Source organism: Nelumbo nucifera, chromosome 1 (assembly GCF_055504915.1).
Source record: "Nelumbo nucifera cultivar China Antique chromosome 1, China Antique-T2T, whole genome shotgun sequence".
NCBI classification, from domain to species: Eukaryota; Viridiplantae; Streptophyta; class Magnoliopsida; order Proteales; family Nelumbonaceae; genus Nelumbo; species Nelumbo nucifera.
Genome location: NC_142649.1, coordinates 31,274,139 through 31,287,712, shown reverse-complemented (window position 1 = coordinate 31,287,712; position 13,574 = coordinate 31,274,139). Strand labels below are relative to the sequence as shown.

The 13,574-nt window shown below is 37.6% G+C and overlaps 1 long non-coding RNA gene across 3 annotated transcripts; it reads left to right on the top strand.

Annotated features, from left to right (window-relative positions):
• Nucleotides 1–4,234: 4,234 nt before the first annotated feature.
• LOC104589510 (uncharacterized) lies at nucleotides 4,235–12,880 on the top strand. Of its 3 annotated transcripts, XR_002022247.2 has the most exons (8): nucleotides 4,235–4,503; nucleotides 4,588–4,730; nucleotides 9,823–9,905; nucleotides 10,012–10,101; nucleotides 10,586–10,825; nucleotides 10,906–12,148; nucleotides 12,233–12,344; nucleotides 12,440–12,880. It is a non-coding gene; the product is annotated as an uncharacterized LOC104589510 (long non-coding RNA). The 3 variants fall into 3 exon arrangements; XR_016082776.1 differs by having other exon boundaries at nucleotides 12,233–12,880; XR_016082718.1 differs by having other exon boundaries at nucleotides 10,906–12,344.
• Nucleotides 12,881–13,574: the final 694 nt, after the last annotated feature.

Here is a 13,574-nt window from a genome sequence, read left to right as displayed (position 1 = left end):
GGCAAATTTGTCACGGCCTCGAGTATGCGATAAACATAAGCAACCAAAAACTTTGAGATGTTTATAAGAAGGACTTTGTCCAAATAGCATCTCGTAAGGTGTTTTACCACCAAGAAGGGTCGAAGGTGTCCGGTTAATCAAGTACCCTGCGGTCAAAACACACTCACCCCAGAAATTGATGGGAAGATGTGCTTGAAATCTGAGCACTCTGGCTACATTCAAAATATGACGATGCTTCCTCTCCACACGACCATTTTGTTGTAGTGTCCCAATGTAGGAAGTTTGAAATGAAATTCCTTACTTATCAAAATATGACTTCAAGGATTTAAACTTTGTTCCATTATCACTTCTCACCACCTTAACCTTCTTATTAAATTGTCATTCAATCATGACACAAAAATTTTTGAATGTTCTACCAACTTCACTTTTTTGAACCAGCAAATAAATCCAAACTGCTTGAGAATAATCATCGACAATTGTTAGAAAATATACAACACCACAAGATGCAAGTATTCTATAAGCACCCCATAAGTCACAATGAATTAATACAAAACAATCAGTCACTTTATTGCTACTTTGAATAAAGACATCTCTAGTTTGTTTTGTCGTCAAACAAACATCACAAATTTTGTTCCAACTATTACTGATATTAAGAAGTAAGCTAACCGTTTGATAAGAGGGGTGTCCCAATCTCCGATGCCACAAATCGCATGACCCAATTCCATCTATCTCGTAAGCTCGAACCGGCGCCACACCCTTGAAGATATAGACCCCATCAAGCTATTCAACTGCACCAATCAGAGTCCAAATGCGGTCCTATATCACACATAACTTATTAGTAAACGTCACAATATAATCTGTATCACGGAGTAACCGACTTACTGACAATAAATCACATTTGAGTTTTGAGACATATAATACGTGCAACAATTAAAAATTATTTCCTAGTTCAACAGTGCCTTCTTTCACGGCTTCGGTGTGTGACCGTTGGGTAACCTAAAAAGACAAGGTGCAAGATCATAGGTGTCGACGAGCACATTTAAATTCCCTGTCATGTGATGTGAGGCCCTAGAGTCAATAATCCATTCAGTGGAGTAATTCTTACCAGAGAGTTTTTCATTGGTCCTGGTTTTGTAAGCATTAAGCATGCTTATAAGAGTCTATCATTGCTCGTCATTGAGCCCGCTCAATCCGGTCTGGTCTCTGTTAGTCACAACTGCATCATGCCTTGCTGATGACTGAGCAGCATGAGCCTTTGTTGTACCTCGGCCACGTTCACCCCCTTTTCCTCGTCCTGCACCACGTCCGGTCGAGGTATCGCGGGGCCTGTCTCCCCACCAATCAAGGTATCCAATTAATTGGAAGCAACTCATTGCCTCATGGCCAAATCGACCACAATTGTTTTGTCTTTTGAAGCAGATTTACTGTCTCGCGATGTTTGCGAGGCTTGTGCTGCAAAACCAACCGCATCTACCCGTTCCTCCTTACCTCGTTCCAATGATCGATGTCGATCTTCTTGTATGATCATTGAGTAAACTTTATTCATATTTGGAATTGGCTCCATACTCAATATGTTGGAATGCACAGTTCTAAATATATCGTCATCCAAACCCATCAGAAATTGGTGGATTTTCTCTTTTTCTCTTTCTTTAACCAATTCGACTGCTGCTCCACACCTACACCCGCATGTACATACGGGTACCTTGGAGTAGCTTCCTAATTCGTCCCACATTGCCTTCAATTTTCCATAATATGCAACCACTGCACCTTAGAGTAGCTTCCTATTTCATCCCACATTGCCTTCAATTTTCCATAATATGCAACCACTGTCTGTGCATGTTGCTTGCAGTTAGCAAGCTCGAATTTAATCTAATAAATCCGGGGTCCATTGCCGATCGAGAATTGTTCCTTCAGATCATCCCAAAGTTCTTTGACCGTCTCCATATATGTGATAGTTGAACGCAGTGATGGATCGACGGTATTGAAAACCTAAGCCACCAACATTGAATTCACAATCCACTAGAGATCGATTTCCGGAGCATCATCTTTTGGCTTCATGACCTTGCCTTCGATGAAACTGATTTTGTTTTTGGCACGAAAGGCAGTTCTCATCACCTTTGCTCATTCGTCGTAGTTATCTCCTCTCAAGACCACCGGACTGATAATAACTCCAGGATTATCTGATGGATGCAAATAGAAAGGAGAAGACGGTCCAACAGACTTACTCGAGCTTTCACCGTTCCTGTCGTTATTGGCAGTCATGGTGACCAATCAACAAGACTTGTCAGTAGTAATATCGAGATCTTAAAGAAACAGGAAGAAACACGGCACAAGAACAAGCAGATCACTGCCGTAGTCTTTGATTATCCTCTGAATCGTCGATTGGCAGGAACGAGCTTGGTTTATCAAAGTCAATGGGCTTCGGCTGCTGATGCTGTTGAATATTGTGACTCGCGCACTGTTCCATCCTTCTTCAAAAGTAAAAGAACCAGGATACATGAATACAGAAGAGACCCGGGGGATGGAGATATTATAGTATGTCAATTCCTTTGTATGACTGCAACTGGTCACTGCTGTCTGCTGCTACGGTGGCTGTGACGCTCAGTGGTCGGTGGACAAACGGTGAGAGGAAGAATGAAGAGTTGATCAGTGAACCAGTGGATCATTCCTGACTGTCCAAAGGAGAAAGAAAATAAGGAGAGATGTGTTCAGTCTCCATGAGAACAGAAAGAACAATTGCAGAGAAATAGTTCAATCAAGAAAGCATGACCGTTGCTGGGTCAAGAGTTGCAGGGAGATGACCGGATTAAGAATCGTTGAGTAGAAGGAGCACGGCTGGATCAAGAACCGTTCAACAAGCACCGATCACAGTTGAGCTAGGAGTTGCAACCTGATCAAGATTTGCAGAGAGGAAACGAGAAATGCCGATGAATGGTTGGATCAAGAATCGCTGGGCAGAGGAAGCACAGCTTGATCAAGGTCCACCGAACTTAGACCAAATCAAAATTGCATAAGAGAATCAAGAAACACAGAGGAATCAAAGAGAGACAGATTTCCGCTCTGATACCATGAGAAAAATTTCAGAAGCCAAAGGTGTGTTTTCTTCCATAGATACCTTATGATATTTATATACAAACGGTGGAGTTCCTTGCTCCCCAAAACTTTCTTAAAAGAAAGGTCTTCCTAATCCAGAAAGGAAAACAAAACATAAAGACTTCCTAATTGTACAGGTAACATACAGATCCGGGACTCTCCTGTAACATACAGACCGGGACTCTCGCGAGTCTTATCTCCATCCAATACAACCAATCAAGCAAGTTCTCTTTTTCCCATTGACTTCCCTCACCAAAACTTTTTCTAAACTTGCTTCAAATATTCATTACAAACTCTCTTTGGGTGTAGGAAACATGAGATACAATAGGAAGGAATGGTAGACACCACTGAAGTCAGTGGTGTCACTTTAGGATGCAAGTTGGAGACAAAGATGACTCCTGACTAAGCGGAGTTCACCTTTGGCCCGAGGCTCTCTCATAATGCTTAATTGCTTCCATGATTTTCTTCCCTTCTTCTAAATTTGCAAAAAGTGAATTTAAATCTATCATCTAAAAACAATAGGTGAGAAATGATGGGCCAACCTCTATTCAATTTTACACTAGATAATTGATTCTCATTTACTAGTCTATTAAGAGTTGTCAAGAGGACATCAAAGCACAAAATGAATAAATAAGGAGAGATGGGATCTACTGGCATTAGACCTGTTCATGGCCGGGTGGCTCGACGGATCAGCTCGACCCCCAGATGGGCTTGAACAGGCTTTTTGACACGCGGGCTTAACCTCGGGCCAAAAAGCCTGGCCTGCATAAAATTCGAGCCAGGCTCGGGCTTTGCCAAAATAGCCTGGCCCGACCCGATCTATAGTTAAACCTAAGTAAACCCAACCCGACCTATAGTTAAACCTAAGTAAAAACCCTATATGATGTCCATTTGAATAAATTTTTTGATTTAAAAATGTTGTTGATTCACTTATAGGCCCATTATTCATTTAAATAGGAAAAAAAAACATGTAAATTAAAATAGAAAATGTCCATTTGAATAAAAAAACACACCCCACTGTGTTAGTTATTTTCATAAAGTGGAAGATTTCATGAGTAATTACACTACAAGAAAAAACGGCTACGCCACTGGCCTTGATGCATCAATGGTGCGGTTTTATCATAACTGTCACCATTGAATAAATCCAACGAAATGATTAAAACAGGGTGTCGGTTCAGTGAACTAAACCGGCGGTATTCGAATTGAAGCGGTTTCAGTGAATAAAACTGGTTCAATGCTTTCCCTCCATTTCTAAATTCACATGGAGCCACGCGATTTCTACGAGCAATATGACTCCACTTCTACTTTCTCAAAGTTTCCTTCGTTGATCGTGATTCTGAATCGTTGAGGTCGGATTTATATTCAATCGACGCATTGAGAGTTGTGAAATTCAACAGAGAGTCGAGAAAGGTACGTTCATCGACCCCTATATTTTTTATACCCCATTCGTTTTTCTGTATAAATTATAAAACCCTAATCTTGCTTTTTTTTTAGGTCGAGAATAGCTACTACTCTACACTCCTAGTACGCAGAAGTTCAATCTATATTTTCTTTATACTCGCGGTTTTGATTTCTTTCCCCTTAGCGGTGACGAGGCTCTTAAACTTTTTCAAGAGGATCTTGCGCTATTAAATATTGTAAGATCCTATAATCCATATTAATTTATTTACGCTATCTTCTTTTCTTGCTTTGGTTCTTATACGAAGATGAGTACATGTGTCATAGATCAAGTATGTGAATGCAAGTTTTTTTGTTGCATTGGTTCTATACTCCTAGCACCGAAATAATTGCTGTTCTTGTAAGTTTTTTTGTTCGCCAATTGTAAATTGTGGGTTTTTGCATGCTGATGGATTCTTGAATTAAGTGCATTGTGCATTGGTAGGATCAGTTATACTTTTACAGTTTCAGTTCTTGATAGATTTGATAACACTTGAGTTGTAGTTAATTCTGCTTCAGTATACTCCTTTCTTCAGTGAATTTGATTTCTTTGTAAATATATGATTCACCAAGAAAGTCCCTTTCTTGGGTTTAAAAGCAAATTATTTTTAGTGAATCCTAGATTTGATAGAAAAGACATGTTAATTTTGCTTTGGCAATAATGCTTAAGTGGGTTTAGGGTGGTCTGTTAATTTGATAGGGTGAAGTGAAACTTGTGCTTAGAAAGCCATGTTAATCTGTTGAACCTAGAAAGCCATGTTAATTGCTAGATGTAAGATTGTTAAAAGGAGATTTGCATTAACTTAATATTGTATAAATTCACATATTACAGTCATTTGGGCAAGCCTATTTTTTTAAACTGGGAGAAGAAATTCCTATGAGAAGGCTAACAGATTTCCCTTATGTAATGGTTTGTTAGGACATCTTCCCATGAGTCAGTCTGCTCCATTTGATGCAAATAGTAGGTTTCTGTACAATTAAAGCACTTCCCTTTTACATACTGTACAAATTGTGCTGCTTTTTCTGGCTTTTGCAAGTAAATCAAAATGTTTGCATATTTGAATACTAGCACATGGAAGGATAATTGATTGGCCCTTGCATTTATAGTCAAAAATGCCAACAATGTTTGGGCTTTCTTTCAGGGACATAAGATCTTTTTCTATATCAAATTCTTCTTAGAATGTTTAATAGTTTTTCCAGCTAAGAAGTAAAATAACACTCCAGTGGTGTCTCATGGAATTAATATCTGCATCATGATAGTAAGGAGAATAATGAACTCGTCCCCCATATAGCCATATGTGCTCTCTGTGCAAGAATGATAACACAATGATGGCACAACAAAGGATAGATACTAAGAACCATTTAGAAAATCAAAATTAAAAACTGAGGCCACTATCTCTAGTGAGTTTAAAATAGTACTTGTATTACCTAATCTTGTATGTCAGGATTGTTTAAGCTCTCTGGTCTCATGGAATTAATATCTGCATCATGATAGTAAGGAGAATAATGAACTCGTCCCCCATATAGCCATATGTGCTCTCTGTGCAAGAATGATAACACAATGATGGCACAACAAAGGATAGATACTAAGAACCATTTAGAAAATCAAAATTAAAAACTGAGGCCACTATCTCTAGTGAGTTTAAAATAGTACTTGTATTACCTAATCTTGTATGTCAGGATTGTTTAAGCTCTCTGGTCTCTAGGAAGAAAATGTGATTAATGTATATTCTAAAAGGTCTTCTATTGACTATCAATTGCCTTTTTGGTAGGATGTTTAGATATTATATAGGGAGGACTACTGAAGTATCCTTAGGTCCAAACTACGAGGAGTAAGAAGAATATAGATAGGTCTGACCAATCCAACCATGGTCAGACTGGTGATGTAGGATGTATAGAAACTTCTGTTTTTTGGGCTTGGAACAGGGTTTGGGAGTAGACCTGTTCGTGGACCGGGCTGGGGCTTGGCTTTTGCCAAAATTTGAATGGGGCCCAGCCCGAAGCCTGAGCCTGACATAGTGTAAGTCAGGCTTGAAGCCTGGCTCGTGAACAGGTCTATTTGGGAGTTAATTATAAATCTGGAAATCATGTTTAGAGTAAGAGGATTTATGAAGAATAGGATGGGTCAGTTATCTATTAAAAAAAGTATAGGAAGGGTTGGTACAAAAGCAATTTAAAAAAGGAAATTAAGAAAACAGAAGGGAAGAGGGGATAAGTCATTGCTGGAGTCAGCACAACAGGTTCCTTGGCATCAACACTAACCCAAGCATGGAGTCTGCACCTTTGGTTGCTTGAATCACTCCAACAGCAGTAATAGAAAAAGAGAACATACACAATGACAAATTAACAGGAAAATGGAAGATTTTATAGGATCAACTTTGATAGGGTGAGGTGAAATTTGTGCTTAAGTGGGTTGAAGCCAAGGTAGTGCACTGAGTAAAAGCATTGGATGCATTTGCACCTTTTACAATAGATGACATCATTAGGAATTGGTAGCATGTCACATCCTCCTTTATAATAATTCTCTTTTTTTTTTTTTCACAGAGGCTCTATTCTGGACTTGTTGGCATTGAGTACTATACGAAGGCAGAATTATGAACAATACACTGAACAGAAGTCATGTATCCAGCCCCACATAGTGGACAAGGCTTAGACGATTTGCTAGATTAGAAACAACCAAGTGTCCATGCGGGATCATGGAAACCTGGACACACTTAAAGGGAGATTATTAAATGTGAATTGGGGCTGGGCACTAGCTACAAGTGAACACCATGTTAAGCCATTAGCCTCACAGAGGTAGGGGTGAATAGAATTTAGAAGTATTAAGGATTAATTCTCCAACGATGGAGTTAGTAAATTTTTAGTGATGGCTAGGCTAGAAAAGGCTAGCTGCCCTCAAGGGGTGCTTGGAACATGAAAGTTGTACCTTATTTTTACAATATATAATTATATAATAAAATTAATTGTGGCTGATCAAAACAAGAATTCAGCTTTTATCACAAATACAAGTTTCTAGTGTTCAAGGATAATCATAATTGATTAAATTCTGAGTGGATTTTACACCTTTAGCTAAAAGGAAAAAAATCACAAGTCAAATATATACTTATATCAACCAATCTAAAAAATCAATACTTTTATTATAGCTAATATCAACTAAACAGAAGATAGAAAAAATACTAACCTTTCTGCAAGCATTGCTGACCCTTCTTCAAATAGTTCTTCCACTATACCTACAGTTGCCAGACTTTTTGCTAGTTTATTTGTAGAATCAGAGGACCTCTTCCTGAATATAAGAGCTCTACAATTATTCTGCTTTTTGGGAGGGTCTACATGTGTTCTTCCCTAGTGAACACAGGAACCAATTTCTGTAGGCTGATACTTTGACTATAGACTGACAAATTTTGTTCTAATTTCTGGAGGTTGAACTTTAACCTACCCATTACCACCAGCAGTAGCTATAGGTTGAACTTTAATTTCTACTCTTTATTAAGAAATTTGAAACTAGTTAGCATGTTACCTTGAGATAATCAACTATGACTGCTATGACACACCATTTTTTTAGGAATTCACTAGAAGGAACCAAACAAGTAAACGATGTAGCAATCCACTAAGTAGGTTATTACCAAATCATATTGAATTTGATAGTCTCCAAACAAACAACTTCAAGTTACAGTCTTTTATGTTTATAGGTTGCAAATAGAATTTGATCTCATTGATGACGGTAGCCTAAAATTAATTGAGCATAAATGATTTTTCACACACTAAATGGGGTTCTCTGGACACACAAGTCAAATTCATTTTATACATTTCAATGCAAGTCCTGCTAAGCAGGCCAGCAATTCAAGCCAGTCACTACTCACTAGCATCTCAACCATTCACCAACTTTCCTAATTGTGATTCACATCCACTGTCAGTACTTGCTAATGAATAAACAGAAAAGAAAGAATATAAAAACAATTAATCAAATCAACAATAATAAAAAACACCATTTATGCCCAACTGTCACCCTTCAACTGGAACACTATCCTTTATGTTCTCTTATGACAGCATGGATGTCCAATTTGGATATGGACTCATACTAAGGAAGCTGAAGAGCATGCTTCTTTTTTGCAGAAATGTTGTGGGATACTTCCCATGCAGAAAATCATCAAGAAGCAGTGACACTGATAATCCTCAAGACCCTTATTTTCTCATATTATATTCAGCAGATGCATTCTATAAAGGAACTCCTTCCAACTTCTCAGAACTTCCACCTCTGCTACTGCTACTACTGGAAGAGTTGTATTCTGAAACATTTTAAATTATTCAGCAGTATTTATTGCTGACAAGTACAATGCTAGAGTAGAGATGAATCTCAAACAGATCTAATTGACAGTGCTAGGGAACAACTTCAGTTGCCGATTCTTAGGAGTGGCTTATCATTACCTTTAGGACACAAATCAAGATCAGATAAATGAAAAATGCACCAGGATGGACCTTAGCCTGCCCGATATTGCCAGATTAGAACTTTTGTTCTTTAAGCTTAACATACCACATGCCACTCCTAGTTGTATTATAACTCTTCAATCTGCACCCTCAGATCTAGATAGTTATCTTGATATGAAAATAAAGTAAGAAGCTGAGTGCTACAATGCATTGATGTGTTGCAGCCTGTTCTGACCCAGATCTCAGCAATCACATGCTCAGCATGCTGGACCTTCTCAGCCCGAGTCAGATGTGGGTGCTAAATCAAGTGCTGAAACAGATTATCAAGCTTGCAGATCTATTTATTAAAGCTTTCAATTAACTTAGAGTAGATTTTATCATAACCATATGATTGGGGTAGGGGCAACCTTGTCATTGTAGTGGAGTATATCAGATAGCTAGGGTGGTAATAAATTATTTTGATAATTCTTTTCCTGTTTGGATTTTATAATAACCACTACCGGTTAAATTAGGAACTTTTCATTGTACTGGTTGTCTTTGGAGCAATCAGTCATAAAATGGATAGGAGCTGGATTTATCTTCCAAGGTACCCTTCGTAGTACATAGCCTCTCTTCTAGGAATAGATTTCATTATATAGTATTTGATTTGGTAATATGTTGTTTGGGGTTTAATGCATTATGTAGGAATGATCCAACATATATTGAGGGAGCGTAAAAATTTATTGAATTTGTTGTTGGTGAATGAAGAAACTAAGGGACTAGATGCATTTGCAGGGGTGGGGTCTAATACAGTAGCTGAAGAATATTACAATTTGCTAGGTGATGCTGAATGAGTTGGCTATCTAACATACTTGTATATGATTATAGGCACAAGCTACAACCAATAAAGATAACCGCTCCAAGCAAAGATTAAAGCACATTGCTGGTGCAAAAAGTTATGCAAGGATTCGGTAAGAGTTGGTAATCGTATTATTTGATTTACTAAGTTTGTTGTTAGTAAATCTTTTATTTGTTAAGAGTGAATATATACAATCTTTTTTTTGATAACAACGAAAGGAAGGGAATAAAGAAATCTCACATACTGAGGTATTTATTGCGACTCATAGGAAGAAAGATGGGGCACCTGTTGATCCACAATCTGCTGAGGTAATGGTAACCATATTTTAAATATGAAACCTTATAATTTATTAAAGAAATGTTAAACCATTATTATTAATAACATAAATACAAATGGTCTTTTAATGCATTCAATATTTGTGTTCTATTTAAGGAACAAATGCAAAATTATATGTCACAATATCCAGAAGTTCAGATAGAGGATAATGGACCGAATAACATATATGCTCATGTTATGGGCTCAGAACGTCATGGCCGAGTGCGTGGACTAGGGTTGGGTCCAACCCCAACTAGGTTCAATGGCCCCCGACAAAGGAATGATGAACTGGAGGCTAGATTGGCCAATAGACAGCTAATAGCTTGTTTATATATATATATATATATATATATATATACACACATTAAATTTTATTATGGACTAACAGAATTTAACTGTAAGTGTTACTTTTTATCTCAAACATTTATTGTAAAAATACTACAAAGACATTTGTTAATGATTGAATTGCATTTGTAGGAAAACACAAAATGCTATTTGTTGACTAGCCACTGAGGGATGTTTGCCTCTGTAGCAGAAGCAACTGTTATAAGTACCAACCCATCAAAAAATGTAGGTGGCACCCAACTTGGTCCAAGATGGACTGAGGTTGTGATTGACATTCCTATTATCAATGATGCACCTCTAGTACGTCCACATGGACGATATAGAACAATTGGAAGTGCTGTTGGGGTACCAATTGCTTGGTTTTATGGATTTGTAAGATTCCTTTACTATTTGTATCCTTTGAATCAAACATTTCAACATAAATTCTAATATCTATCCTTCTTCTTTTGCAGACTGAAACAATTTCTCAAGTGGATATGTAGTAGGAGCATGGGATATCACTGGATCCCCTGTTTTGTTTTGAATCCCCGCTTGTCTTGCTAGAGAACAATTGGATTTTTTATTCTGTATTTTATTTAAGATGCTTATAAAAAATATTTTTTTTTTATATTATATGATTTTGTTCAAGTTTCTATCTTTTCTTTTGGTTGGAAAGGAATGATCAGTCATAAGGATAATTCATTGACAAAACTGCCATTATCATTCGGTTTGATATTATTGCAAGAAAGCTTATTTAGTATATTAGTTTTTTGGTTCAGCATTTTTTTTAATCAATAACTGGTTGTTGAGGAACAACACCTCCTTCTGTGCAGTACTCATGTACCAAAAGTGGGTGGGATGTTTCCATTGAAATTGTTATTTGCTAAATTTATTACAGAAGCTAGTGACTTCCCAAAATTTGAAGGAATCTTGCCCTCGAACTGGTTGTTGTTGAGGAAGATGGTGTCCAGTCTCTTGTTGAAAAGCTCTTTCGGGATGGGTCCTAAGAAGTAGTTGAATCTTAGGTCCAAGTAAATGAGGTTTGGAATGAGGAGAGTCATATGGCAGAAGATATGTTTGCTCAAGTTACCTTTGATAGACAAGAAGATTCCGATACAGTCATGGATACTTCTGATTCTGAACATAATGATGTGAAGTATATGATGGAACAAAATACTAACATAGTGGGGAAAGAGTTACTAATTAAATCCCATGAAAGACCTCATTGGTATCTTTCCAATGTAGAGATGCAGATTAACTCTAGGAGGATTCCCATATTCCCATTTGGAAGAAATCTAAGGTACTTTTAATTCGAGTTGTAAGATACCCTAACATGTCATTGTGTTATGTTCTGGTTATGATTCTTTCACATTTTTCTAGATTTCCTTCTATATGATGATTCCCATGAGGACCAATGAGAGGTGGCCTACTAAAGATTATGCCGATGGGGAGATTGAAATTAAGAATTTAATTACTCTGACTGGTTTGATTCCTTGCCTTGCAAGGTTTGATATGGTAGAAGTATTGAAGTTTATGACAATATTCTGTAAAACTTGCAGATACACAAGATTCATGGCTCAATTAGAAGATAACAACGCTGGGAAGAAACACATTCAAATTGATATCAGTTCATACACTGTTTGCCCATGGTGTTTTGTTGGCAAAAGAAATCTGGATAAAGCTATAACTTCATCAAAGGATAGATTTGATTTTGAGGTTCACTTCCTTATTATTTTTCTTTTTTCCTAAGTTGTTTCTTTTTTCACCACATGTTGGATTTACTACTGGTTAAATTTTCAGATTAGATCCATTTTTCCTTAATCTTTCTGCCCCAAAAGGAGTTAACAAGGCAGAATTTTACACAACGAAGTTTGGATCTCGGGCTGAACAAATTAAAGCTTGGATGACGGAGGTTTTTCTCATTTATCAAATCACTTAATGTAGAGTTTTTGTTTCCTTTGTTTTGTTTAGTTACTAAAAGCATTTTGAAAGCTTTAATTCTTGCAGATATTTCGGGGTTATGGCCTTGATTATGACATGTCTGGGCTTACGTAAGCATGCAATGTGGCTTAATCGTAGATACCATTATGTAGGAGAAAGATGGCCTTTGCCAGAGTTTCAATTAACCATGATTCAATAATTCAGGGGGAATATTTTGGACACTCACAGGCTCGTAGCATTTGCCAGACACCAGGGTCCTGATAAGCAGCGTGCTCTTGTGGAGGAATTCGGTTTGGGCTACTTCACACGGGGAAAGTTATATAGGAGATCGGTATGTGTGTATTGTTCTACCGGTATAAACTTGGTACTATGAACGGATGTTTTCCTTATAATGTGAACTACAAGCTGTTGCACTCACTGTTTTCTCCGAAGCAATATTGACCCTATTGGACCAAGCATGGGAGCTATCAAAATTGATACTTGGATACTTATTTGAATAGATATTTCTTTTTTCTTGGATGCTTATTTGAATAAATGTTTATTTTCTCATTTTATTTTTTGCTGCAATGATACTTGGAACACTTTAGGTTTCAGCAGGTGTTAACTGAAATTCTTATTGAAAAAAAAATTTAAACACCTAAGCCGACGGTCAAACAAGCCGCCACCTTTGGTAAAGCATTACACTTAAATCGGGGGTTTATATAAAGTCTACGCCGGCGGTTCAAACCGCCACCTTTGACGAAATAAAACATTAATGGCGGTGGTTTAATTACATCAAATTTTAGTCTAAGCTGGCGGTTGAAACTGTCAGATTTGATTACAAAATTTAGCTAAATCGGCAGTTTATGGAAGTGACAAATTAATCTAAGACGGCGGTCAAGGGCACCGGCTCAATAACTAAACCGGCAGTCAAGGCCACCTGTCCCAGTGGTTTGGGCTACCACCGGCTCAATAACTAAGCCAACGGTTCTCTAAAAACTGCCAGCAAATGTATGGTTGGCATGGGTCCCTAGGCCGACGGTCTTTGTATTTTAGACCGGCGTCCACGACCTAGGGCGACGCAACTATAGATGGCGGCCATTGAACCGCCGACAGATATCTATACCGGTGGTTTAAAAAGCTAAGCCAACGGTTTAAAAAATGCCAGCTTAGTTTAAAAAATGCCAGCTTAGTTGTTTTTTTTCTTGTAGTGTTAGAATTG